General features: G+C 42.3%; 1 pseudogene; it reads left to right on the top strand.

The window, feature by feature from the left end:
• On the top strand, nucleotides 1-27757 carry LOC120032476 (annotated as a pseudogene).

Genomic DNA, 27757 nt, shown 5'->3' on the forward strand with positions numbered 1-27757 from the left:
ATGCCTGGGCCCACTGATGTAGAGAGAGGTGGTCCGACAGTGATAGAGCAGTCACAAGCACCTGTTGCTGAGGAACAAGCTGTCCGTGTTGAGGGTACGGAGTTGCAGCTTGTACCAGAGGGGAACATAGCGTGTGTTATGCAGCAGAAAAATATTGTTGTAGGAGGTAAGGATGGATTTGGGGAGGCAATTCCCCAGACTGGTGAGGAGATGCCCAGTACGAGTGATGGGGTTAAGGTGGAGCTAGTCTCCCAGGTAGTGGAGGAGATGTCCACTACGGGTAATGGGGTTCAGGTGGGGCCAGTCTCCCAGGTAGTGGAGGAGATGCCCGGTACGAGTGATGGGGTTAAGGTGGAGCTAGTCTCCCAGGTAGTGGAGGAGATGTCCACTACGGGTAATGGGGTTCAGGTGGGGCCAGTTTCCCAGGTAGTAGAGGAGATGCCCGGTACGAGTGATGGGGTGCAAGTGGGGAGTGTTCAGAGGGATGTGGCTGAGGGGAGTCAGGGGTCTGTGGCCTCAGTTGAGGAGAATCAGGAGAAGGATATGGACATCTCTGTTGATATGATAGCAGCTGGTGACGACTCAATTTACAATTTAGCGGATGTAAATGGGTTCCTGGATCAGACTTTTGGGAAATCTGTCAAATTGGCAGATTTCTTTGATGTTGATAAGTTTGTGAGGTCAGTTGTGGTGTTACAGGAGACGGTGGGGTTAGACCAGCTGAGTGAGAAGAAGCGGTTCCGCTTGAGGAAATGTGTTACTGCTGTCATGGCAGAAAAAGGTAGTGGGAAACGTGGCACGGTTAAGAGAAAATTAAAACAATGATGATGATCATGCCTCATAGGGTGTTTTTTCTCTCAGTTCTCTGTGGTTTCTTCTGTTTTTTCCTTTCTCTTTTCTATACGGCAATCAATTGCAAGGATCCTCAATCAACGTAGACAAACTGAGCGTGATATATAATCGTACAATACACAGCAAACTCACTTGGATTACATTGGCTTTGAGGCGAGCCTTGCATTTCATTTTCAAAGTGGGTGACAGAAGCAAAACGGCCACCTTTTTACCGAGATGTGCTCGGCATGAAGATTTTGCGTCACAATATTTGCGTCACAAAGAGTTTAAAGAAGGCAACTTGTAAGGGCCCTTATGATGGAAAATGGACCAAGACAATGGTCGGCTTTGGGCCAGAGGATGATGACTTCGTGGCTGAACTGATCTACAATTATGGAGTGGGAGGATATCGCCTAGGCAACGACTTCCTCGGTTTGACTCTGCAGTCTAGCCAGGCTGTCAGCAATGCTAAGCGGCTTGGTTGGCCCCTCACTCAGGTTGGAAAGGGCCTCTATCTGGCTGAGGCCCCAGGAGGTTATCGCTTCTACCTGGTGGACAAAGAACAGCCTCCCAATGATCCTGTACAGAAGGTGTGTCTGGCAGGGTCTGACCTGCAGAAATCAATACGCTGCTCCTCCCTTCTGGGGATGAAGGTGAAAGAGAGAAATGAGGAGAAGAAGACTGTGCTGATGGGATTCACAGACACTCAGTGTAAACTAGAGATTCACAACATTGTTGGGACAGTAGATCATGGGACGGCCTTCGAGCGGATAGCATTCTAGTGTCCATGTGAGCAGTTGGCAGATCTTGAACCCTTGATGACAAAGGGAAACCACAAAATCCTTACTCTCTTGGTTAGCCTGGAAACCCCTGGGAAGACTACAGTAGAAGTGGTCATTTGGGCTGACTCTCTCTCTCTCTCTCTCTCTCACACTAACTATCTCTGCTTTATTGGCATGGGAAACATATGTTAACATTGCCAAAGCAAGTGAAGTAGATAATTTACAAAAGTGAAATAAACAATAAAAATGAACAGTAAACATTTTACTCACAGAAGTTCCAAAAGAATAAAGACATTACAGTGTCATATTATGTGTATATACAGTGTTGTAACGATGTGCAAATGGTTAAGGTACAAAAAGGAAAATAAATAAACATAAATATGGGTTGTTTTTACAATGGTGTTTGTTCTTCACTGGTTGCCCTTTTCTTGTGGCAACAGAGCACAAATCTTGCTGCTGTGATGGCACACTGTGGTATTTCACCCAATAGATATGGGAGTTTATCAAAATTGGGTTTATTTTCAAATTCTTTGTGGATCTGTGTAATCTGAGGGAAATATGTGTCTCTAATATGGTCATACATTTGGCAGGAGGTTAGGAAGTGCAGCTCAGTTTCCACCTCATTTTGTTGGCAGTGTGCACATAGCCTGTCTTCTCTTGAGAGCCAGGTCTGCCTACTGTGGCCTTTCTCAATAGCAAGGCTATGCTCACTGAGTCTCTACATAGGCAAAGCTTTCCTTAAGTTTGGATCAGTCAGTGGTCAGGTATTTTGCCACTGTCTACTCTCTGTTTAAGGCCAAATAACATTCTAGTTTGCGCAGTTTTTCTGTTAATTCTTTCTAATGTGTCAAGTAATTATCTTTTTGTTTTCTCATGATTTGGTTGGGTCTAATTGTGATGCTGTCCTGGGGCTCTGTGGGGTCTGTTTGTGTTTGTGAACGGAGCCCCACGACCAACTTGCTTAGGGGACTCTTCTCCAGGTTCATCTCTCTGTAGGTATTGGCATTGTTATGGAAGATTTGGGAGTCGACTCCTTTTAGGTGGTTGTAGAATTTAACGTTTTTTTCCCAGTATTTTGATAATTATCGGGTTAATTCTGCTCTGCATGCATTATTTGGTGTTTTACGTTATACACTGAGGATATTTTTGCAGAATTCTGCATGCAGAGTCTCAATTTGGTATTTGTCCCATTTTGTGAATTCTTGGTTGGTGAGCGGACCCCAGACCTCACAACCATAAAGGGCAATGGGTTCTATAAGCGATTCAAGTATTTTTAGCCAGATCCTAATTGTTATGTCACATTTTATGTTCCTTTTGATGGCATAGAAGGCCCTTCTTGCCTTGTCTCTCAGGTCGTTCACAGCTTTGTGGAAGTTACCTGTGGCGCTGATGTTTAGGTCAAGGTATGTATAGTTTTTTGTGTGCTCTAGGGCAACGGTGTCGAGATGGAATTTGTATTTGTGGTCCTGGCGACTGGACCTTTTTTGGAACACCATTATTTTTGTCTTACTGAGATTTACTGTCAGGGCCCAGGTCTGTCAGAATCTGTGCAGAAGATCTAGGTGCTGCTGTAGACCCTCCTTGGTTGGTGACAGAAGCACCAGATCATCATCAAACAGTCGACCCTTTGACTTCAGATTCTAGTAGGGTGAGGCCGGGTGCTGCATACTGTTCTAGTGCCCTCGCCAATTTGTTGATATATATGTTGAAGAGGGTGGGGCTTAAGCTGCATCCCTGTGTCACCCCACGGCCCTGTGGGAAGAAATGTGTGTTTTTTGCCAATTTTAACTGCACACTTGTTGTTTGTGTACATGGATTTCTCTCTCTCACACTGTCTTTATCTCTCTTACACACACTGTCCTTTAATTCAATTTGATTCAAAGGGCTTTACAGGCATAGGAAACATATGTTTACATTACCATGGCAAGTGAAATGGATAATGAACAAAAGGAAAATAAACCATCAGAAATGAATAGATAACATTACCCTCACAAAAGTTTTGAAATAATATAGACATTTCAAATGACATTATTGGCTATGTGCAGTGTTGTAACAATGTGCAAATAGTTGAAGTACGAAAGGGAAAATGAATAAACCGATATAAATAGGTTGTAATTACAGTGGTGTTTGTGCTCCACTGGTTGCCCTTTACTTGTGGCAACAGGTCACAAATCTTGCTGCTGTGGTTGCACACCTAATAGATATGGGAGTTTATCAAAATTGGATTTGTTTTCAAATTCTTTCTGGGTCTGTGTAATCTGAGGGAAATATCTGTCTCTAATATGGTCATCCATTTGGCAGGAGGTTAGGAAGTGCAGCTTAGATTTCATCTCATTTGTGCACATAGTCTGTCTTCTCTTGAGAGCCAGGTCTGCCTACAGCGGCCTCTATCAATAAGAAGGCTATGCTCACTGAGTCTACAACGACACATGATGAGATCCAGATGCAGACACAGGATGAGACCCAGATGCAGACACAGGATGAGACCCAGATGCAGACACAGGATGAGACCCAGATGCAGACACAGGATGAGACCCAGATGCAGACACAGGATGAGACCCAGATGCAGACACAGGATGAGACCCAGATGCAGACACAGGAGGCAGATGGTTCGAGTCTCAGAGGTATTAGATACAGTTGAAGTCGGAAGTTTACGTACACTTAGGTTGGAGTCATTAAAACACGTTTTTCAACCACTCCACAAATTTCTTGTTAACAAACTATAGTTTTGGCAAGTCGGTTAGGACATCTACTTTGTGCATGACACAAGTCATTTTTCCAACAATTGTTTACAGAAAGATTATTTCACTTATCATTCACTGTATCACAATTCCAGTTGGTCAGATGTTTACATACATACATATTTAAACAGCTTGGAAAATTCCAGAAAATGATGTCATGGCTTTAGAAGCTTCTAATTGACATCATTTGAGTCAATTGGAGTTGTACCTGTGGATGTATTTCAAGGCCTACCTTCAAACTCAGTGCCTCTTTGCTTGACATCATGGGAAAATCAAAATAAATCAGCCAAGACCTCAGAATTTTTTTTGTAGACCTCCACAAGTCTGGTTCATCCTTGGGAGCAATTTCCAAACGCCTGAAGGTACCACGTTCATCTGTACAAACAATAGTACGCAAGTATAAACACCATGGGACCACGCAGCCGTCACACCACTCAGGAAGGAGACACTTTCTGTCTCCTAGAGATGAACATAGTTTGGTGCGAAAAGTGCAAATCAATCCCAGAACAGCAGCAAAGGACCTTGTGAAGATGCTGGAGGAAACAGGTACAAAAGTATCTATATCCACAGTAAAACTAGTCCTATATCGACATAACCTGAAAGGCCGCTCAGCAAGGAAGAAGCCACTGCTCCAAAACCGCCATAAAAAAGCCAGACTACGGTTTGCAACTGCACATGGGGACAAAGATTGTACTTTTTGGAGAAATATCCTCTGGTCTGATGAAACAAAAATATAACTGTTTGGCTATAATGACCATCGTTATGTTTGGAGGAAAAAGGGGGAGGCTTGCAAGCCGAAGAACACCATCCCAACTGTGAAGCACGTGGTTGGCAGCATCATGTTGTGGTGGTGCTTTGCTGCAGGAAGGACTGCTGCACTTCACAAAATAGATGGCATCATGAGGGAAGAAAATTATGTGGATATATTGAAGCAACATCTCAAGACATCAGTCAGGAAGTTAAAGCTTGGTCACAAATGGGTCTTCCAAATGGACAATGACCCCAAGCATACTTCCAAAGGTGTGGCAAAATGGCTTAAGGACAACAAAGTCAAGCTATTGGAGTGGCCATCACAAAGCCCTGACCTCAATCCTATAGAAAATTTGTGGGCAGAACTGAAAACGCGTGTGCGAGCAAGGAGGCCTACAAACCTGACTCAGTTACACCAGCTCTGTCAGGAGGAATGGGACAAAATTCACCCAACTTATTGTGGGAAGCTTGTGGAAGGCTAACCGAAATGAAACAATTTAAAGGCAATGCTACCAAATACTAATTGAGTGTATGTAAACTTCTGACCCACTGGAAATGTGATGAAAGGGAACCGTAAAGACCAGAGAGAAGGAAAAACACGCTGGGACTACTTGACGAGACAAGACCGACAGAAAACGCAGGTATAAATACACAAGGGATAATGGGGAAAATAGGAGACACCTGGTCGGGGGTGGAGACAAGCACGAGACAGGTGGAACAGATCAGGGTGTGACAGAGTCTGTACAAAGTCAAGCTTTTCTTAATTTTGGGTCAGTCACAGTTGTCAGGAATTCTGCTACTGTCTACTCTCTGTTTAGTGCCAAATTGCTTTCCAGTTTGCTCAGTTTTTGTGTCAAGTAATTATCTTTTTGTTTTCTCATGATTTGGTTGGGTCTAATTGTATTGCAGTCCTGGGGCTTTGTGGGGTCTGTTTTTGTTTGTGAGTCCCAGTACCTCTTTCTCTCTCTCCCTCTCTCTCTTGCTCTTTCTGTCTGTAACACCACTCACAAGGCCAGAACAAGCTGCTCCTTCCATGTCACTGTGATACTGTAGATAGCTCCCCAAACAAAAAGATATTCCTACCACCCCTCCTCTGATTCTAAAATTGGTCTAATGCCCAAGTCTCCTCCCTTACAAACTATGTTGTTGGTTTTAGAAAGCAAGAGGTGGAGCGACAGAAAGTGGTAGAGTGAGTGAGCAAAAGAAAGGGAGAGGGAAAGAGAGAGCGAGCTGTCTAGACGCCCTACTCTTTTCTAAACTCTTCACCATGTGTCACGTTATGTACAGGACATCCTAACCCTATTCATGGAGCAGGGGTTGCATCCCAAATGACACCCTATTCCCTATATCGTGCACTTCCTTTGACCAGAGCCCCATGGGCCTGTATAGTGAATAGGGTGCCAATTGGGAGTCAGCCGCCTGCCTCCTAGCTCGCCAGTGTTTACCCAATCTGTTTAATCAGGAAGTGTCCACCCACGGATTGGGACTGGGGATGGGGACAGGAGTACAGGTTCATATTCATTTGGCACACTGTAGCAAAATGTTTTGCAACCGGAAACTAAAACGAGCATTTCTTATTGGACAAGTTCAGGTAAAGACCTTCCATTTCAGTCTGTTTTTTTGTTGTTGAAACATTTGATGCATAATGAACCAGACCCAGAAGAACAGGAGTACAGAGTACCTTCTAGAGCTGCCAAATGAAGCAGTGTGTATGTGTGTGTGTACAACGTGTACTAGACCTACTAGAGCTGCCAAATGAGCCAGCAGAATCAGGCTAATCTATATGAGCCGCGCTAACAATGCTACGGGGGGGGGGGGGGTTCCCCTTACATTCTCGCCCATTTTTGTTCTCTTGCTATATTTTCTCTATTGTATCTCTCTCTCTTTCTTTCTCTACCCATCTCTTTCTTTCTCTACCTCAGTCTCTCTCTTATCCTCCTTCCCCATCCATCTTTCTCTCTATTTTACCCTCCCCTTCTCTCGTTGTCTTTCTCTCCAATATAGACTTTGTAATGTGTCTTTCAAATCTGTGGACAAGTGTCTCCTGTCACCTGCTTCACCATAGAACATTGTTGATTCCACCCCCCTTTCAGAACAAGACAGACAGGTAGGACTATCTGTCTGTTTGATGCTGCTAGGTGTAAATTGCAGGAAATTACATTTACCGCCATTTCCCCACGGGTATTGACAATACCTCTCCCTTTATTCAAATACCGCTTTTATGTTCGCCTTCGTCCCAAATGGTCACCTATTCACTATATGGTGCACTAGGGCCCATAGGGTTCTGGTCAAAAGTAGTGCACTATATAGGCAATAGGGTGCCATTTGGGATGCTAACTCTGTAAATTGAGTGGGGGGAGCAAGGGAGGAAAGGAAAATGGTATAAAAAGTGAATGCTCAACCCGCATGAATGATAATTGTGTTTCCGTGGGTTGCTTGGTTACCGTTTACATGAAATTGGAGGTTGTGGAGAATTGTGATTCCGCTGTGGGTTTCTTGCGATGCTGTGCGTGAGCCGGCGCAAACACAGGAAATAGCACCATCACTTTGAGATCATTTTTGAAAACAGTTTATGGGAGAAAGAGAGTTTGCAGAGAGACACAGAATAGCCTGTATGATCTGTCTGTGCAGACAGATCAGATATTCTTCAACTGTTGTTTAGTCATTTCATGGAGAAGGCAGGCGTGCCAAAACGTGGATGATATTTCCAGTAGCATAAAGACACATGGATATTTATGATAACATATTCTGTGCTCTTTCATGTCAGTCCAGAGAACAAACTAAAGAACCCAATGTACCATCCAGACAAATTTATTGGCATTGACATACACACACACATACACACACACACACACACACACACACCCTTCTGTTAACGACTCGCATCGCACCTCATTTGCACATTCTAACCTTCACCCATAGACCCAATACATCTCCTCTCTCAGTATTGCTGCCAGGAAGATCAATAATTTAGGAGAGGCGAGGGAGATGAGGACAGGACAGCATAGGCGACGGAGAGGAGGGGAGAGATAAAGGGAGGAGGGGAGAGGGGAGAAGAGGAAATGTAACATTCTAAATGTTCTGTCTGGTACAGTGATCTAATGACCAGCGGTATTTTCTAATAGGCACAATACACCTTTCCCCCCAAAAAAAGTATTTACCTATTTGAGGTCAAGTAGTCTACCTACCGAATGTGATGAAAATGTATGGTAATCATAATTAATAATTAATTAACTTAAGTTAATGAGAACTACTTATTGACATATTCATATTCACATTCAACTTCCCTCATCTCTTTTGTCGAGTTGTTTGCCTGTTTCTTATGCTTGGGGATGTTAGTGTGTGTGTGTGTGTGAGAATGAGTGCCTGTGAGTGCATGCCTGCGTGCCTGTGTTTGGGTATAAGACCAGTATTGCTGGATGATTGAACCCAATTGATGAGGCCAAGAGCCGTTGCTGCATAACGTTACTGGGAATTCGAGGTGGTTTGGGTCGTGGGTAGATTCCAGTGGAGGCTGGTGGGAGGAGCTATAGAGGGACGGGCTCATTGAAATGGCTGGAATGGAATCAACGGAACGGTATCAAACATCAAACATATGAAAACCACATGTTTGACTCCGTTCCATTTATTCCACTCCAATGAGCCCGTCCTCCTATATTTCTTCCCACCTGCCTCCACTGGTAGATCCTGGGCATGGGAATAAGGAAAAGTGACAAGATACACTGTGAATATAAAGAACGCTGTCCAAATGCAACCTGCCAGCCCATATGGAAAAGTGACAAGATACACTGTGAATATAAAGAACGCTGTCCAAATGCAACCTGCCAGCCCATATGGAAAAGTGACAAGATACACTGTGAATATAAAGAACGCTGTCCAAATGCAACCTGCCAGCCCATATGGAAAAGTGACAAGATACACTGTGAATATAAAGAACGCTGTCCAAATGCAACCTGCCAGCCCATATGGAAAAGTGACAAGATACACTGTGAATATAAAGAACGCTGTCCAAATGCAACCTGCCAGCCCATATGGAAAAGTGACAAGATACACTGTGAATATAAAGAACGCTGTCCAAATGCAACCTGCCAGCCCATATGGAAAAGTGACAAGATACACTGTGAATATAAAGAACGCTGTCCAAATGCAACCTGCCAGCCCATATGGAAAAGTGACAAGATACACTGTGAATATAAAGAACGCTGTCCAAATGCAACCTGCCAGCCCATATGGAAAAGTGACAAGATACACTGTGAATATAAAAAACGCTGTCCAAATGCAACCTGCCAGCCCATATGGAAAAGTGACAAGATACACTGTGAATATAAAAAACGCTGTCCAAATGCAACCTGCCAGCCCATATGGAAAAGTGACAAGATACACTGTGAATATAAAAAACGCTGTCCAAATGCAACCTGCCAGCCCATATGGAAAAGTGACAAGATACACTGTGAATATAAAGAACGCTGTCCAAATGCAACCTGCCAGCCCATATGGAAAAGTGACAAGATACACTGTGAATATAAAGAACGCTGTCCAAATGCAACCTGCCAGCCCATATGGAAAAGTGACAAGATACACTGTGAATATAAAAAACGCTGTCCAAATGCAACCTGCCAGCCCATATGGAAAAGTGACAAGATACACTGTGAATATAAAAAACGCTGTCCAAATGCAACCTGCCAGCCCATATGGAAAAGTGACAAGATACACTGTGAATATAAAAAACGCTGTCCAAATGCAACCTGCCAGCCCATATGGAAAAGTGACAAGATACACTGTGAATATAAAAAACGCTGTCCAAATGCAACCTGCCAGCCCATATGGAAAAGTGACAAGATACACTGTGAATATAAAAAACGCTGTCCAAATGCAACCTGCCAGCCCATATGGAAAAGTGACAAGATACACTGTGAATATAAAGAACGCTGTCCAAATGCAACCTGCCAGCCCATATGGAAAAGTGACAAGATACACTGTGAATATAAAAAACGCTGTCCAAATGCAACCTGCCAGCCCATATGGAAAAGTGAATTTAACAAGATTCTTATGTTTTCCTGAAACTTGTACATATGGCAGCAAATACACATGCAAGGTTCATAGAATGTTCTTGTAATATACACTTATATGAGTAGATAAAATGTATACTTTACAAAATGCTGCATGTATTGTATATAAACATACAAGAGACGTGTAAGCTAAGCCTTCTACGGTCTCACATACATGGGACACTGTCTGATGTATTGAAGAAAGGAGGAGGAAGAGAAGGAGCAGGAAAAAGGAGGAGAAGCAGGAGGAGGAAGGGGGAAAGTAGAAGGAGGAGGGAGAAGAGGAGGAATGACTTTCATAGCAGCAGTGAATCTATTTCTATTTAGTGGAGATCTCTCAACAATCATTCTCATGATAGCACATTGGTCAGCGACAATGACAAATATCAAAGCTAAGCAGGGCTAGGTTAGGGAGACCGTAGATACATTAACTGTCCAGTAGGAGGTGTTGCCCAGCCTTAACCATGGAAACGCATCTCTGAAAATGTACACTGAGTGTACAAAACATTAGGAACACCTGCTCTTTCTATGACAGACTGACCAGGTGAATCCAGGTGAAAGCTATGATCCCTTAGAAATGTCACTTGTTAAATCCACTTCAGTTAGTATAGATGAAGGGGGGAAACAGGTTAAAGAAGGATTTTTAAGCCTTGAGACAATTGTGTATGTGTGCCATTCAGAGGGGGAAGGCGTAAGACAAATGATTTAAGGGCCTCTGAACAGGGTATGGTAGTAGGTGCCAGGAGCACCGGTTTGAGTGTATCAAGAACTAAAACACTGCTGGGTTTTTCACGCTCAACAGTTTCCTGAGTGTATCAAGATGGTCCACCACCCAAAAGACATCCAGTCAACTTCACACAACTGTGGGAAGCATTGGAGTCAACATGGACCAGCATCCCTGAGGAACACTGGAGTCAACATGGACCAGCATCCCTGTGGAACGCTTTCGACACCTTGTAGAGTCCATGCCCCAACGATCCTAATGTTTTGTACACTCAGTGTATATACAAATATTGGAATTTTCTTATAGTTTTTTATATGTTAACTTATAAAAACAACGTGAAACCTATAAGGAAAGCATTTATTTTGTGGAATTGACATTGTCAGAACATACAATTATATTATAATATTCATAGATGACTCCTGTAATTAATATATTTTGTCTCAAATATGTCATACCATGTTTATGTAGGAAATTCACCTCAATCATGTAATCAATTGTGTACGTCATTTAAGGCATATAAGTTAACACGTTAACAACTACATCACTGACATACAGTGCCTTCAGAAAGTATTCAGACCCCTTGACTTTTTCCACATTTTGATACGTTACAGCCTTATTCTTAAATTGATTAAATAAAACAATTTCCTCAGCAATCTACACACAATACCCCACGAAGACAAAGCGAAAACAGGTTTTTAAAAATGTTGGCAAATTTATTAAAAGCAAAAACCAGAAATATTTGATTTACATAAGTATTCAGACAATTTGCTATGGGACTCGAAATTGAGCTCAGGTGCATCGTGTGTCCATTGATCATCCTTGAGACGTTTCTACAACTTGATTGGAGTCCACCTGTGGTAAATTCAATTGATTTGACATGATTTGGAAAGGCACACACCTGTGTATATAAGGTCCCACAGTTGACAGTGCATGTCAGAGCAAAAACCAAGCCGTGAGGTCGAAGGAATTGTTCTTGGCACAGATCTGGGGAAGGGTACCAAAATATTTCTGCAGCATTGAAGGTCCCCCAAAACACAGGGGCCTCCATAATTTCTAAATGGTAGAAGTTTCGAACCACCAATCCTCTTCCTAGAGCTGCCCGCCCGGCCAAACTGAGCAATCGGGGGAGAAGGGCCTTGGTCAGGGAGGTGACCAAGAACCCGATGGTTACTCTGACAGAGCTCTAGAATTCCTCTGTGGAGATGGGAGAACCTTCCAGAAGGACAACCATCTCTGCAGCACTTCACCAATCAGGCCTTAATGGTAGAGTGGCCAGATGGAGGCCACTACTCAGTAAAAGGCACATGACAGCCTGCTTGGAGTTTGCTAAAAGGCACCTAAAGACTCTCAGACAATGAGAAACAAGATTCTCTGGTCTGATGAAACCAAGATTGAACTCTTTGGCCTGAATGCCACACGTCACGTCTGGAGGAAACCTGGCACCATCCCTACGGTGAAGCATGGTGGTGGCAGCATCATGCTGTGGGAATGTTTTTCAGTGGCAGGGACTGGGAGACTTATCAGGATTGAGGCAAAGATGAACTGAGCAAAGTACAGAGAGATCCTTGATGAAAACCTGCTCCAGAGTGCTCAGGACCTCAGACTGGGGCGAAGGTTCACCTTCCAACAGGACAATGAGCCAAAGCACACAGCCAAGACAATGCAGGAGTGGCTTCGGGACAAGTATCTGAATGTCCTTGAGTGGCCTAGCCAGACCCTGGACTTGGACCAGATCGAATGTCTCTGGAGAGACCTAAAAATAGCTGTGCAGCAACGCTCCCCATCCAACCTGACAGAGCTTGAGAGGATCTGCAGAGAAGAATGGGAGAAACTCCCCAAATACAGGTGTGCCAAGCTTGTAGCGTCATACCCAAGAAGACTCAAGGCTGTAATTGCTGCCAAAGGTGCTTCAACAAAGTACTGAGTAAAGGGTCTGAATACTTACGTTAATGTTGAATTTCCTTTTCTTTTTTTTTTTCATTTCCTAAATTTGATAAACAGTTTTTGCTTTGTCATTATGGGGTATTGTGTGTTGATTGATAAGGGGGAAAAAATAATTTAATCAATTTTAGAATAAGGCTGTAACTTAACAAAATGTGGAAAAAGTCAAGGGGTCTGAATACTTTCCGAAGGCACTTGTATCAGGAAAACCATTCAACATCTTACCAGATACTTATTCGATTTTTGTACAAATCTTCTTCTGCCATACAAGGTTGTAATTTGATTTTCAGGATTAGTTTCCTTAAAATCTATAGTATATGATCAAATGCAGCTGGTCATCGGGGTCCATAGATACACATATAACAACTAATAAACAACGCATTTTTTTTAATAGATGATACAATTCCATCAGGTGGGTCCATATTTCATAACCACACCACGAGCTCAAATGACCAACCAGGTCCATACATTTTACATCAACTGACAAACAATGTGAAAATATAATAGTAGATGATCTAATGCCAACAACAGTGAACGAGTGACCTTTCAACCCTCTCTAGCATTAGTGGAGGAGGATGATAAAGGTGGATGAAGTCCAAGAGTCTGACAAAGGTCCATCGCAAATCAGCCGCTGATGTCGGAATCATCTGTCACCTCTCCTTCTAATGTACCTCACCCTTCCCTTTACTGAACATAATGGCTGGAAGGCTTAGCTGAACATAACACAACTATTACACACACACACACACACACACACACACACACACACACACACACACACACACACACACACACACACACACACACACACACACACACACACACACACACTGTCATCTCATATCTCAAGTATGGAACATACTGTACACGAGAGAGAGAGAAATATGTGTACATGCCTGCTTGTGTGTTCGCGCACGTGTTCTGTATGCACGGTGCACGTATGCGCTTGTGTGTGTGTGTGTACTAGCGAACCTAATGGAGGTCGTAGCACCTGGGTGATTACACCCCTCCAAGTATCCCTCTCATGGGTAATTTGGAGCTGCGTGTTCTAGAACACGCTGACAGACAGGAAACGTAACCATGACAAATAAGGCATTTCTCCAAGTTCTAATGTGGGGATAATGGGCCAGCTACAGGTCCACTCCATTATGGATGGATGGTTGGTTCTCCCCCTCAGTGTTGTGTGTTGATATGAATCACCATAATGGCTGTTGTTTTAGACTGATGAATTAGACTTGGCGTTTAATGGATTATGTACAAGTTCAGTGAGTGTACGTGTGTTTGGTTGTCAGGCTGAATTTAAGATGGAAATGAGTATTTTTGTGTCCTGTAGAGTCAAGGACTTGCATAAGTCAGTGTAATAGATGTTGTTTTCAACAAGATGTATGTGTTCGACACGTAACTGAGACTGAAATTCCTATTATTTAATATAGGTGTATGAAGCACAGTTAAGAACGACTGTTGTTTTGGACTCAACCAACATTCAACGGATCATATTCCTGAACTTTACAGTCGTCGCATTTGAAGTTGAGAATGAAACCTCGAGTACTTTATGGCGTTGTCGAGTTCAGTGACTGTACGTTTGTCACATTCCTGTCACGTACACAAAGAACATAGTACGTCACGGCTGTGTTAGAATCAAAGGGTTCCTTCATCTTGGAGCTGTGGAGCATTTTACCCATTTGAAATAATTATGCAAAAATGTCATGTAGAGAGTATGCAAATATAATGTATCCACTGAGTAAAACGTGACAAATTTAAACCCTGTTAGCACACTCAGTACCATGTTTTCATGAAATTCAGAGTAAGCTGACATGTACAGCTAATCTGTCTACGTATTAAGCCCTTTACACACACACACACACACACACACACACACACACACACACACACACACACACACACACACACACACACACACACACACACACACACACACACACACACACACACACACACACACACACACACACACACACACATGTGGATGTGCATAATCACACACCTTCCTTTGGTATCCCTCTTAGTCCAGTGTGATTCCTTCCAAGTATACTGTGTTCGGGTTGTGGTGTGGGTCTGGCTTGCTATTGGTCTGGAGATGGTTGAATAGGCCAATCGGTGACCTGCAGAGGTTGTCTCAGTGGGGGCAGCTTCATCCTGTAGACATGGTTTATTGTTACTGGCACTGCTGTTGGTTCTTTGCGGCGTGCTCTTTCCCGTTAAACCCCTGAGAGTCTAAGGGCCCGGGGCTGGGTTTCCAATAAGCTAACATATGTAATTGTTTTAAGATGGTCATACCAAGGAATTGTTTTAATTTTAGGACCCAACAAAAATAATAATTTGATGAAACATTACATTTGGCGTTCGTGAGAGTCTCCTCTTTCTACAGTGGGGTCATATTAGTTTGTAGCGCATACTGTTTGGTCGCTACAGACATTTACATGAGAAGACAGACTTCCGGGATGTCTCCTGGTGTAGCTCTACCAGCTTCCACCGCAGATGGAAGGCTGACGGTCTGCGGACAGTAGCCCATGCAGAAACAGATATCTCTATCTAAAACGGATGGATTTTGATGAGGATTATTTGTATTAAGCTAATTAGATTAGAGTCAATCGACTCAAGGGGAAAGTTCTCTTCTTTGAGTTCCATTAGTGATTTTAGTCCGCTGCACACTCACACACCACACACACACACACACACACACACACACACACACACACACACACACACACACACACACACACACACACACACACACACACACACACACACACACACACACACACACACACACACACACACACACAGCCCATCCTGTCCTCATATGACACATACAGTTGAAGTCGGAAGTTTACGTACACTTAGGTTGGAGTCATTAAAACACGTTTTTCAACCACTCCACAAATTTCATGTTAACAAACTATATTTTTGGCAAGTCGGTTAGGACATCTATTTTGTGCATGACACAAGTAATTTTTCCAACAATTGTTTACAGACAGATTATTTCACTTATAATTCACTGTATCACAATTCCAATTGGTCAGAAGTTTACATACACTAAGTTGACTGTGCCTTTAAACAGCTTGGAAAATTCCAGAAAATGATGTCATGGCTTTAGAAGCTTCCGATAGGCTAATTGACATAATTTGAGTCAATTGGAGGTGTATCTGTGGATGCATTTCAAGGCCTACCAACACAGTGCCTCTTCGCATGACGTCATGGGAAAATCTAAATAAATCAGCCAAGACCTCAGAAAAAAATTGTAGACCTCCACAAGTCTGGTTCATCCTTGGGAGCAATTTACAAACGCCTGAAGGTACCACGTTCATCTGTACAAACAATAATGCGCAAGTATAAACACCATGGGACCACGCAGCCGTCATACCGCTCAGGAAGGAGACCCGTTCTGTCTCCTAGAGATGAACGTACTTTGGTGCGAAAAGTGCAAATCAATCCCAGAACAACAGCAAATGACCTTGTGAAGATGCTGGAGGAAACAGGTACAAAATTATCTATATCCACAATAAAACTAGTCCTATATCGATATAACCTGAAAGGCCGCTCAGCACGGAGGAAGCCACTACTCCAAAACCGCCATAAAAAAGCCAGCCTATGGTTTGCAACTGCATATGTGTACAAAGATCGTACTTTTTGGAGAAATGTCCTCCGGTCTGATGAAACAAAAATAGAACTGTTTGGTCATAATGACCATCATTATGTTTGGAGGAAAAAGGGGGAGGCTTGCAAGCCGAAGAAAACCATCCCAACTGTGAAGCACAGGGGTGACAGCATCATGTTGTGGGGGTGCTTTGCTGCAGGGAGGGACTGCTGCACTTCACAAAATAGATGACCATGAGAAATGAAAACTATGTGGATATATTGAAGCAACATCTCAAGACATCAGTCAGGAAGTTAAAGCTTGGTCGCAAATGGGTCTTCCAAATGGACGATGACCCCAAGCATACTTCCAAAGGTGTGGCAAAATGGCTTAAGGGCAACAAAGTCAAGGTATTGGAGTGGCCATCACAAAGCCCTGACCTCAATCCTATAGAAAATTTGTGGGCAGAACTGAAAACCCGTGTGCGAGCAAGGAAGCCTACAAACCTGACTCAGTTACACCAGCTCTGTCAGGAGGAATGGGCCAAAATTCACCCAACTTATTGTGGGAAGCTTGTGGAAGGCTACCCAAAATGTTTGACCCAACTTAAACAATTTAAAGGCAATGCTACCAAATACTAATTGAGTGTATGTAAACTTCTGACCCACTGGGAATGTGATGAAAGAAATAAAAGCTGAAATAAATCATTCTCTCTACTATTATTCTGACATTTCACATTCTTAAAATAAAGTGGTGATCCTAACTGACCTAAGACAGGGAATTTTTACTAGGATTAAATGTCAGGAATTGTGAAAAACTGAGTTTAAATGTATTTGGCTGAGGTGTATGTAAACTTCTGACTTCAACTGTACATAGTTGATAAGGTTGGCGTGATAAACTCTAAACCTATCCGGACATAGAGCAGGATCTGTAGCACTTTGTGATGATTAAATAGACTGAACAAGCAGTAATAAATCAACACACACAACTGTGTGAACACTGCCCATGCTTGGCTTATAGTGGTCTATGAAGCGTGACCATATCACACACACACACACACACACACACACACACACACACACACACACACACACACACACACACACACACACACACACACACACACACACACACACACACACACACACACAGTGTTGGCAGATAGTGTGAAGCGTGGCTGTCTAACGTGAGAATAGGAGTAGGGAAGGGAAAGGGGATACCTAGTCAGTTGCACAACTGAATTCATTCAACTGAAATGTGTCTTCATTTACCTGACTGACTAATTCTGTTGTTTTTGCACTGTACTCGGAGTTCTTGCATGTGTCAACGGTGAATGCAATGTTAAATATTGAGGTATTGTGTGTGTGTGTGTGTGTTATTGAGAAAGAGCAAACAGAACAATACATGAAAAAAAGATATATATAATTTATAATTTTACCTTTATTTTACCAGGTTAGGCTCATTGAGATTAAACATATGTTTTCCAAGAGAGACCTGGCCAAAAAAGCAACACAAAGCACTACAGTTGAAAAACATCAGTTTACACATTGAACAGACACATAGGGTTTGGGAGGAGGGGTTCAAATAAGGGGTCAAAACATTGAGAGCCCGCTAAATCATTTCCCACAACAGATTTTACCCTAGCTGTAAAATCATTTGAGGAGACGAGCTCCTGTACTTTCAAGTATTTTTGTATCTCGTTCCTAGTAGAGGGGGCAGAGGGGGCTACTGGAATGCTTTTTTACCTAGCTCTGTACGGGCCTTAGATACATTCCTGTGAGCGTACGAGATAATTGCCATTAGCCTGCTGGACAATGTAGATTCACAGGTAAAATGGGAGCTGTCTCAGTATGGCCTTATAAATAAAAACATAGCAATGACATAGTCTCTGTCTCCCTGAAGAGCTAAGGAAGGCCAGCCATTGTCATATAGAGGGTACAGTGATGAGTGAGGGTTTTGGTGTTCGTAATAAACCTCAGTGTCCCATGATACACAGTGTCAAGCATACGTAATGACGCAACAGGGGCATACATGTACAAGGTATCACCATAGTCGGATACAAGCAAGAAGGTAGAGGAAACAAGTCTCACACACACACACAGACGCACATCCCAGCCCTTCTGATAACTCACGTAGTGTGAAAGTGCAGGCTGTGATCGGTCTAATGGCTTATGGAGTGGTACGTTTAGCGTAAATTACATTGGAATGTTGGTACTGTAGGAGTGTATGACCTTTGTAAAAGCGAGAACAAAACCTTCTGTGGCCAACGATAATGGCTGCATCCCAAACAGCAGCCAATATTGTGCCTGGAGGCCCTATGGGCCCTGGTCAAATGTAAGGTACTAAAAATGAAATGGGGTGCCATTTGGGTCGTAGATCATGTGTTTTAATGTCTTCATGCTCAAATACCAGTGTGGGTTTTCAATAAGTGTAACAAAAAAAACTGTAAAATCCTCCAATGTTGGTTCGGGTCGTCCATGACCGACCAACCAAATGGCTTAATAAGAGTAATTACATCGAAAATTACCTTTTCTTTCAAAAAGGAACATTTATTTTTCCAAAAAGGAACATTGTTTGCATCCCAAATTGCAACCTTTCCCTATATAGTGCACTACTTTTGACAAGGTCCCATAGGGAATAGGAAACCAAGCGAGAAAGACAATAGTTGAACAGTTTTGAACAAATGTATTTATTTAAAAATGAATGAGAAGCAGTAGAGAGAGCTAGCTATGTCGTTTTATTTTTTTTAACTTTCACTTAGCTAGAGAATGCAGCTAGCTAGTTTAGCCTACTCAAACCAAAAGGGATGCTATGTTAGCTAGCTGGCTATGGCTATCCAACATTGGAACTCTTCCAAGTTAAGGTAAGCTTTTGGTTTTATTAATTTATTGCCAACAGGGCCCGCCGGTGTAACTGCTAAACTGCTTGCTGACTACACTGTACTGCATGATTGTAGTGAGTTTACTAATGTGTTAGTTCCAATAGCTATGTTGACTAATATGATGTTAGCTAATTAGGTGGCAACAATCTAGGCTGTGTGTAGCGGTTAGCGGTTATGATATAAAGATTTGGTTTGGAAAGTTTTTTTCCGCATGGCCACAACCAGCTGATGTTTTGTGCACTGAAGTCCACAAGCAAAGGGCGAGAGGAGGAGAGTGCGTAGATGCAAGAAGGAATTATACCACGTGCAAAGTGATCATGCTGTTTGTATGTGGCTGCTATGAAAGTGAACCGTGTCTGCGTGTGATCAGGGGTGTATTCATTCCGCAAATTCGGTTGGAAAACGTTTCTTAAACGGAAGCAAAAGGAATGAAACAGGGATAATCATACCTGAATTTCTCCAATAGAAACTATAGTTTGGAACTGTTGGGCTAATGATTACACGCTAGATGCATGCAAGTGTGTGCAAGGTGATATTGAATGTGTCACTGTCTGTCACTTTGATTACTCAAATGTTTCTCTCGACCTGTGCACCTACGTCGTAAACTTTCATTCATAGGCTAGGTTGTAGCAACCTCATGATGGGTATAGAGAAAATGTATCATGTAGTAGCCTAAACCTATCGATGTTACATTGAGGTGGGTGAATGGAATGTGACTGGCAGTCATCCAATATGCTGTAATGGAAATAAGGCCATGCTCATAAAAACAATTATCTTCCTCCCTTATCTTAAACGGCACCGACCGCAACTAGTGTACTGTATGTGTGTGTGAGTGTGTGTGTACTGTTGTTAAGACAATATTAATTTAGCCACCCCCTCATGGGACAATGAGAATGGAGTTGAATAGAAAAACATCCAACCTGTAACAGCTATCGTCATATTCTTTCTCCTCCTCAGACGAGGAGAGGCGAGACGGATCAGACCAATACGCAGAGTGGTTAGTGTTCATAATGATTTATTAAAACGAAACTGAATACTGAATTACTAAACAAATAAACGAAGTGCATAAACCGATACAGTACCGTGTGGTGCAACAAACACAGACACGGAAACAAACACCCACAAAACACACGTGAAACCCAGGCTGCCTAAGTATGATTCTCAATCAGGGACAACGATTGACAGCTGTCTCTGATTGAGAATCATACCCGGCCGAACACAAACATCCCAACATAGAAAATCACACATAGACAAACCCACCCAACTCACGCCCTGACCAACTAAATAAATACAAGAAAAAGGAAAACAGGTCAGGAACGTGCATTTCAGCGTTATTTAAGCTTCATGTTATAGTATTCATCAAGTTCCCTTACAGAAAAAACATAATTTCACATGTGGAAAATCACACGATTTCACATGAAATTTCACATGTGAAATCATGTGAAAATGTTCATTTGGAACACTTCACATGTGATCACATGTATTAACACGTATAGTTCCATGTTATCACGTTGGTTTACATGTTGTCACATTATCATATAAACTTTACATAAGACCACGTGATCACATGAAAATGTGTTTTTGGAACACTTCACATGTGATCAAGTGAAATTCGAAATGTTTTTTTCTGTAAGGGTTGTTTCCCCTCTCTCTCTCTGTCTCTGTCTCTCTCACTCTCTCTCTCTCTCTTTCTCACGCTCTATTCTCACTCTCTGTTCGACAACCTGTGACACTGTGTGTGTGTGTGTGTGTGTGTGTGTGTGTGTGTGTGTGTGTGTGTGTGTGTGTGTGTGTGTGTGTGTGTGTGTGTGTGTGTGTGTGTTTACGTGCATCTGTATGTGTTAGAGAGAGAGAGAGAGAGAGAGAGAGAGAGAGATGCAAAGACACACACCACAGGAGGTTGGTGGCACTTTATTTTAATGATTTATTTTTTCATTTATTTTTAGGGGGTGGATCAGCTTTAATATTGCAGATAGATTTAATTGTCTCCATCATTTCCAATCCCCCATATACACTACCGGTCAAAAGTTTTAGAACACCTACTCATTCAAGTGTATTTCTTTATTTGTACTATTTTCTACATTGTAGAATAATAGTGAAGACATAAAAACAATGAAATAACGCATATGGAATCATGTAGTAACCAAAAAAGTGTTAAATAAATCCAAGTATATTTATATTTGAGATTCTTCAAAGTAGCCTCCCTTTGCCTTAATGACAGCTTTGCACACTCTTGGTGTTCTCTCAACCAGCTTCATGAGGTAGTCACCTGGAATGCATTTCAATTAACAGGTTTGCCTTCTTAAAAGTTAATTTGTGGAATTTATTTCCTTCTTAATGCATTTGAGTCAATCAGTTGTGTTGTGACAAGGTAGGGGGATATACAGAAGATAGCCATATTTGATAAAAGACCAAGTCCATATTATGGCAAGAACAGCTCAAATAAGCAAATAAAACAACAGTTCATTATTACTTTAAAACTTGAAGGTCAGTCAATACGGAAAATTTCAAGAACTTTTAAAGTTTATTCAAGTGCAGTCGCAAAAACCATCAAGCGCTATGATGAAACTGGCTCTCATGAGGACTGCCACAGGAAAGGAAGACCCAGAGTTACTTCTGCTGCAGAGGATAAGTTCATTACCAGCCTCAGAAATTGCAGCCCAAATAAATGCTTCACAGAGTTCAAGTAACAGACACATCTCAACATCAACTGTTCAGAGGAGACTGTGAATTAGGCCTTCATGATCGAATTACTGCAAAGAAACCACTACTAAAGGACACCAATAAGAAGAAGAGACTTGCTTGGGCCAAGAAACACGAGCAATGGACATTATGCCGGTGTATTTTTTAATAGATTTTTTTAGATTTTTCACCCCTTTTTTCTCCCCAATTTCGTGGTATCCAATTGGTAGTAGTTACAGTCTTGTCTCGTCGCTGCAACTCCCGTACGGACTCGGGAGAGGCGAAGGTCGAGAGCCATGCGTCCTCTGAAGCACAACCCAATCAAGCCGCACTGCTTCTTGACACAATGCCCATCCAACCCGGAAGCCAGCCGCACCAATGTGTCAGAGGAAACACCGTACACCTGGCGACCGTGTCAGCGTGCACTGCGCCCGCCCCGCCACAGGAGTTGCTAATGTGCGATGAGACAAGGATATCCCTGCCGGCCAAACCCTCCCTAACCCGGACGACGCTGGGCCAATAGTGCGCCGCCCGTGGCCCTCACGGTCACGGCCGGCTGCGACAGAGCCTGGGCTCGAACCCAGAATCTGTGTATGTGTATGTATGTGTATTTCCCACTGTAAAGCATGGAGGAGGAGGTGTGATGGTGTGGGGGTGCTTTGTTGGTGACACTGTCTGTGATTTATTTAGAATTCAAGGCACACTTAACCAGCATGGCTACCACAGCATTCTGTAGCGATACGCCATCCCATCTGGTTTGGGCTTGATTTGGACTATGATTTGTTTTTCAACACGACAATGACCCAACACACCTCCAGGCTGTGTAAGGACAATTTTACCAAGAAGGAGAGTGATGGAGTGCTGCATCAGATGACCTGGCCTCCACAATCCCCCGACCTCAACCAAATTGAGATGGTTTGGGATGAGTCGGACCGTAGAGTCAAGGAAAAGCAGCCAACAAGTGCTCAGCATATGCGGGAACTCCTTCAAGACTGTTGGAAAAGCATTCCATGTGAAGTTGGTTGAGAGAATGCCAAGAGTGTGCAAAGTTGTCATCAAGGCAAAGGGTGGCTATTTGAAGAATCTCAAATATAAAATATATTTTGATTTGTTTAACACTTTTTTGGTTTCTACATGATTCCATATGTGTTATTTCATAGTTTTAATGTCTTCACTATTATTCTACAATGTAGAAAATAGTAAAAGATAAAGAAAAACCCTTGAATGAGTAGGTGTTCTAAAACTTTTGACCGGTAGTGTATAAATATAGTGTATATATTATGTTAAAAATATAGATATATTATAATTTATTTATATATATTTTCCTTTATTATTTTCCCCTAACCCTAACACCCCTCCCGTAATTGGAGTAATGTCACGATCGTCGTAACGTGGAAGAGAAGAGGACCAAGGCGCAGCGTGATAACTATACATCTTCTTTTTAATGAAGACGAAACAAACAACACTTTACACACTAAACAAAAACAACAAACCGACGACCGTGAAGCTATACAAACGATAAATGCAGACACTGGCGACATAGACATAGACATAGACAATCACCCACAACCTACCTAATGACTATGGCTGCCTAAATATGGCTCCCAATCAGAGACAACGATAGACAGCTGTCTCTAATTGAGAACCAATCTAGGCAACCATAGACATACATACACCTAGACTAAACACTGCCCCATAAACATACAAAAAACCCTAGACAATACAAAACACATACATCCCCCATGTCACACCCTGGCCTAACTAAAATAATAAAGAAAACAAAGATAACTAAGGCCAGGGCGTGACAAGTAAACTAATGAACAACAACACTTAGGCTTCTACTTCCAGCTTATACATACTATATACATTTTACAGACACAGTATATTTTACATTAGTTATATTTTGTTTGCTTTTAGTCCCATCCTTCAGCTCCACTCATTCCCTCCCATCTATCTCTGAACACCATCCAGTTTTGATTTGCCATATATTTTTCCACCTGTGCCGTTTCATAAAAGTTCTGAACCTTTCTATTCTCATAGTTTCTATAAATTATAAATGAAAGAAAAACATTTCTTCTTAGAGTATTATTATATTATTGATCGATTGACTAGGACTTTTCAGATCACCCTATCTCCAGAGTTAACTCCAGGTACATGTTGCAATTCTTCATCCGTTCCTGGACCTGCAACCAAAAACAAGCTACATATGGACAGTATCAAAACAGATCTAATGATTCTGTCTCGTCGCGGCAAAATCTGCAGAGCTGGGATTGTTGTATCCCCATATACTGTATATACCATTCTATTGTTTGCAATAAGTTTTTATAATAATTTATATTGAGAAAGAGGAAAACTCTAAATTGATTTGGTTGGTGGCACCTTAATTGAGGAGGATGGGCTCGTGGTAATGGCTGGAGCAGAATAGGTGGAATGGTATCAGATACATTAAACCTGTGATTTCCATGTGTTGATGCCATTCCATTGACTCCATTCCAGCCATTATTACGAGCTTTCCTCCCCTCAGCAGCCTCCTGTGGCACACACACACTGTGTACATCATCTAAATAATTGTATTTCCTGGAAAAAAAAGCAACTGACCATGTTTCACGTTGATACCAGTCACATACCAGGCTGTGTGTCATTGCTGTTACAGGATTAAAGGAAAACACACAATATAAATGTCATTGCTGTTATGAGTATACCAGACAGACATGTAACATAAGATTGATCTTAAATTACTTCACTGATCCACAAAAGGGTAAATGTAGACAACAATATATAAAAAAACACAAAACATAAATGAATAGGATGTAAAATTGAGCATTAGTATATTCTTTATCGTATACAAACTTCATGTTCCTATCTATCAAAGAAGGAGAGGATATAAACAGTGAGGGGTGTTGTATTTGGGCTGGTTTTTGGAGTGCTGTTTATGCTGCGCTACATGAGAGAGCTTGAAAGGGATGCTTCCCAAACCGCACCCTATTCCCTACATAGTGCACTTCTTTTGACCAGAGCCCTATTGGCCATTTGGGACGCAGTGGTTTCCATTTGGGACGTAATCTAAGAGAGGTGGTTACTCGTACATGTTATTTAATGCACCTCGGAGAGCTAGAAGAACAATGCGGATGTTAAACCTACATGACGAGCAAATATTTAAGCTGGGAATGAGCCTTGTCGCGTGGCACTTAAAACGAAAAACAGGTGCATTAGCAAATGTATATTTGTTACAAGACTGTGTGTGTCTCTCTCTCTCTCTCTCTCTCTCTCTGTTTATACTGTACATTTATTTGATCTGGGAAATGGGTGGCAAATAGGTTCAGTTGGACGCTTTTATCAATCTTTAGATTGAATTAACAATGACAGTTGGCTACTGTTTAATAGGACCTAATCCACATCAAATAATAATCAATTGTCATAAACAGGAGATTATCATATGCTCTGAGATAGCTGATCCACAGTAACTACATAGTCTATTAACTTAACTCTAAGCCTACTAGACACAACCATAATGAAACAATCTCTCACTTCTTTTTCAAAAGCACGGGCTTTGTTCTATTCTTCAGATAGACTTGTTCACAGCTAGTGTCATTTGATTATTCTATTCCACTTGATAGCTCAACTTCTTTTCAGAACCTATCCATCCATTACTATCAGCCAGGCTGCATCACATCCGGCTGTGATTGGGAGTCCCATAGGGCGCCGTACAATTGGCCCAGCGTCGTCCGGGTTTGGCCGGGGTAGGCCGTCATTGTAAAATAAATAAGAATTTGTTCTTAACTGACTTGCCTAGTTAAATAAAGGATACATTAAAAATAAAAATAAAATATTCAAATACTTCTGACAGCTTGTGGAAAACTGTACTCCATCCCACTTGTGAGCCCATGTATTTATTTACTATTTGTGAAGAAAAGGCTTTTAAACTATGCCACTGAATTGGTTGTATGGCAGCACAGCAAAGGTCATAGTAAAGAGAAGCTCTTGTAGAGAGTCTGCAGGGAGTCACTTTGTTTGTATCTCTCTTTGAGCAACACATTGTTAATCAATACAGTTGTGTGTGTGTGTGTGTGTGCGTGTGCGTGTGCGTGTGCGTGTGCGCGCGTGCGTGTGCGTGTGTGTGTGTGTGAGAGAGAGAAACAAAGAGTGCATTTTAGAAGTAAGCCTTGGCCCCTGAAGCAACTCCATGCTCTCTCTCTCCTCTCCTCTACCGCTCCAACCACATCTGCCCTCTATCCTCTCATCCTTCCATCCTCTCACCCTTCCCTCAATCCCTTCCCACAGGGAAAGACAAATGGGAAGTTTTTAAATACATCTTCTACATCAACAATCGCTGAGAAAAAGGCAGAAATATGCCTCATGTTTTTGATTTACAAAGAAGCCTTATATCCTTAGAGTTTGTGGTTAGTGGATGGAAGGATGGGTGGATGGAAGGATGGGTGGGTGGATGGAAGGAAAGATGGAAGGATGGGTGGATGGATGGGTGGGTGGGGAGACGGATGGGTCAAATCAAATCAGATTTTATTGGTCACATACACATGGTTAGCAGCTGTTAATGCGAGTGTAGTGAAATGCTAGTGCTTCTAGTTAGTGGAAGGTGGTCAGCAAGGGTGGGTGGTCAGCAAGGATGGGTGGATGGATGGATGTGGGGAATATAAAAAATAAGACACAAAGCAGGTCAAATGCTAATCAGGGGCCCTGTATACACTCAGGTTGTACAACTGATGCACATGTTATTTGACACAACGGTTGTGTTACAACTGGTATTGTTGTGGGACAACGGAGAGCTTCACTGCACAAAAACGTTTACACAACCATTGTGAGGATTCTTGACAACCTTTGTTTAAGTAAAATTGTGCAGACAAACTCTCTGCTGTATTAAAACAGTTGTGTCAAATGTGTTGTACGTCAGTTGTACAACCTGAGTGTGTACGGGGCCATGTACAGGGAGAGGAGTGAGAGAATCAGTTGTCCGTATGAGTTGCTGCTTGGAATTCTGATGAAGTAATCATTTGATCCTTCTTTCCTCACAACAGGCAGATCTGTCCATCCGAGCAGCGGCAGGAAAAGTGGAGAGGAGGGAAACCATCTGCTCTGCTCTACTCTCTAAACTCTCTCTTCTCGTTCTCTTTCTCTCTCTTTCTCTGCTCACATGTTGGTAGTTTTGTTTGTTTCATGAGGAATTACTCAGACCATGGGGGATTTTCTCAGCAAAATAGTGAGATCGAATCTTTCACGACATGAAAAATGACCCCAAAAAGCAGCAGATAGCCTGTGGTATTCCATTTTTCATGAACTACTTTGTGGTACAGTATGATGTCCAGTCAGAGGCCTCATTTAAACATTCACACACTTTTAGTTCTCTTATAACTGGAGTATTTTCTTGATCTCAGGTCTCATGGGTCAAGGAAAAGTGCTGATCCCAATTTGAGATATATATAAACAGAAACATTACCCCATAGCCCACTTTAAGGATGTGATCCTAGAGAGAGGAACGTTTTTCTGGATCTGTCATCCCCCAGTGATTGGTCCAGAGTGTGTGTGTGTGTTATCTCTCTGACCCACTCAGCATGGAGCCAGATGGAGCCTGTCCAGAGTTCCCTAGGAGTCTATCCTCAGGGTCCCTGGGGGGCCAACATAACAAACAGACAGCTTATTCTGGTCCCTCTTACTAACAAACCCCTCTCCCTCTTCTCCCCCCCAGTCGTTCTCCAGCTCCACCATCCCTCCCTCCATTGCTCTCACATCTGGGGACCTCTCCTCCCCCCTGCTAAGTGGCTAA

Source organism: Salvelinus namaycush, chromosome 39 (genome assembly GCF_016432855.1).
Source record: "Salvelinus namaycush isolate Seneca chromosome 39, SaNama_1.0, whole genome shotgun sequence".
NCBI lineage: Eukaryota > Metazoa > Chordata > Actinopteri > Salmoniformes > Salmonidae > Salvelinus > Salvelinus namaycush.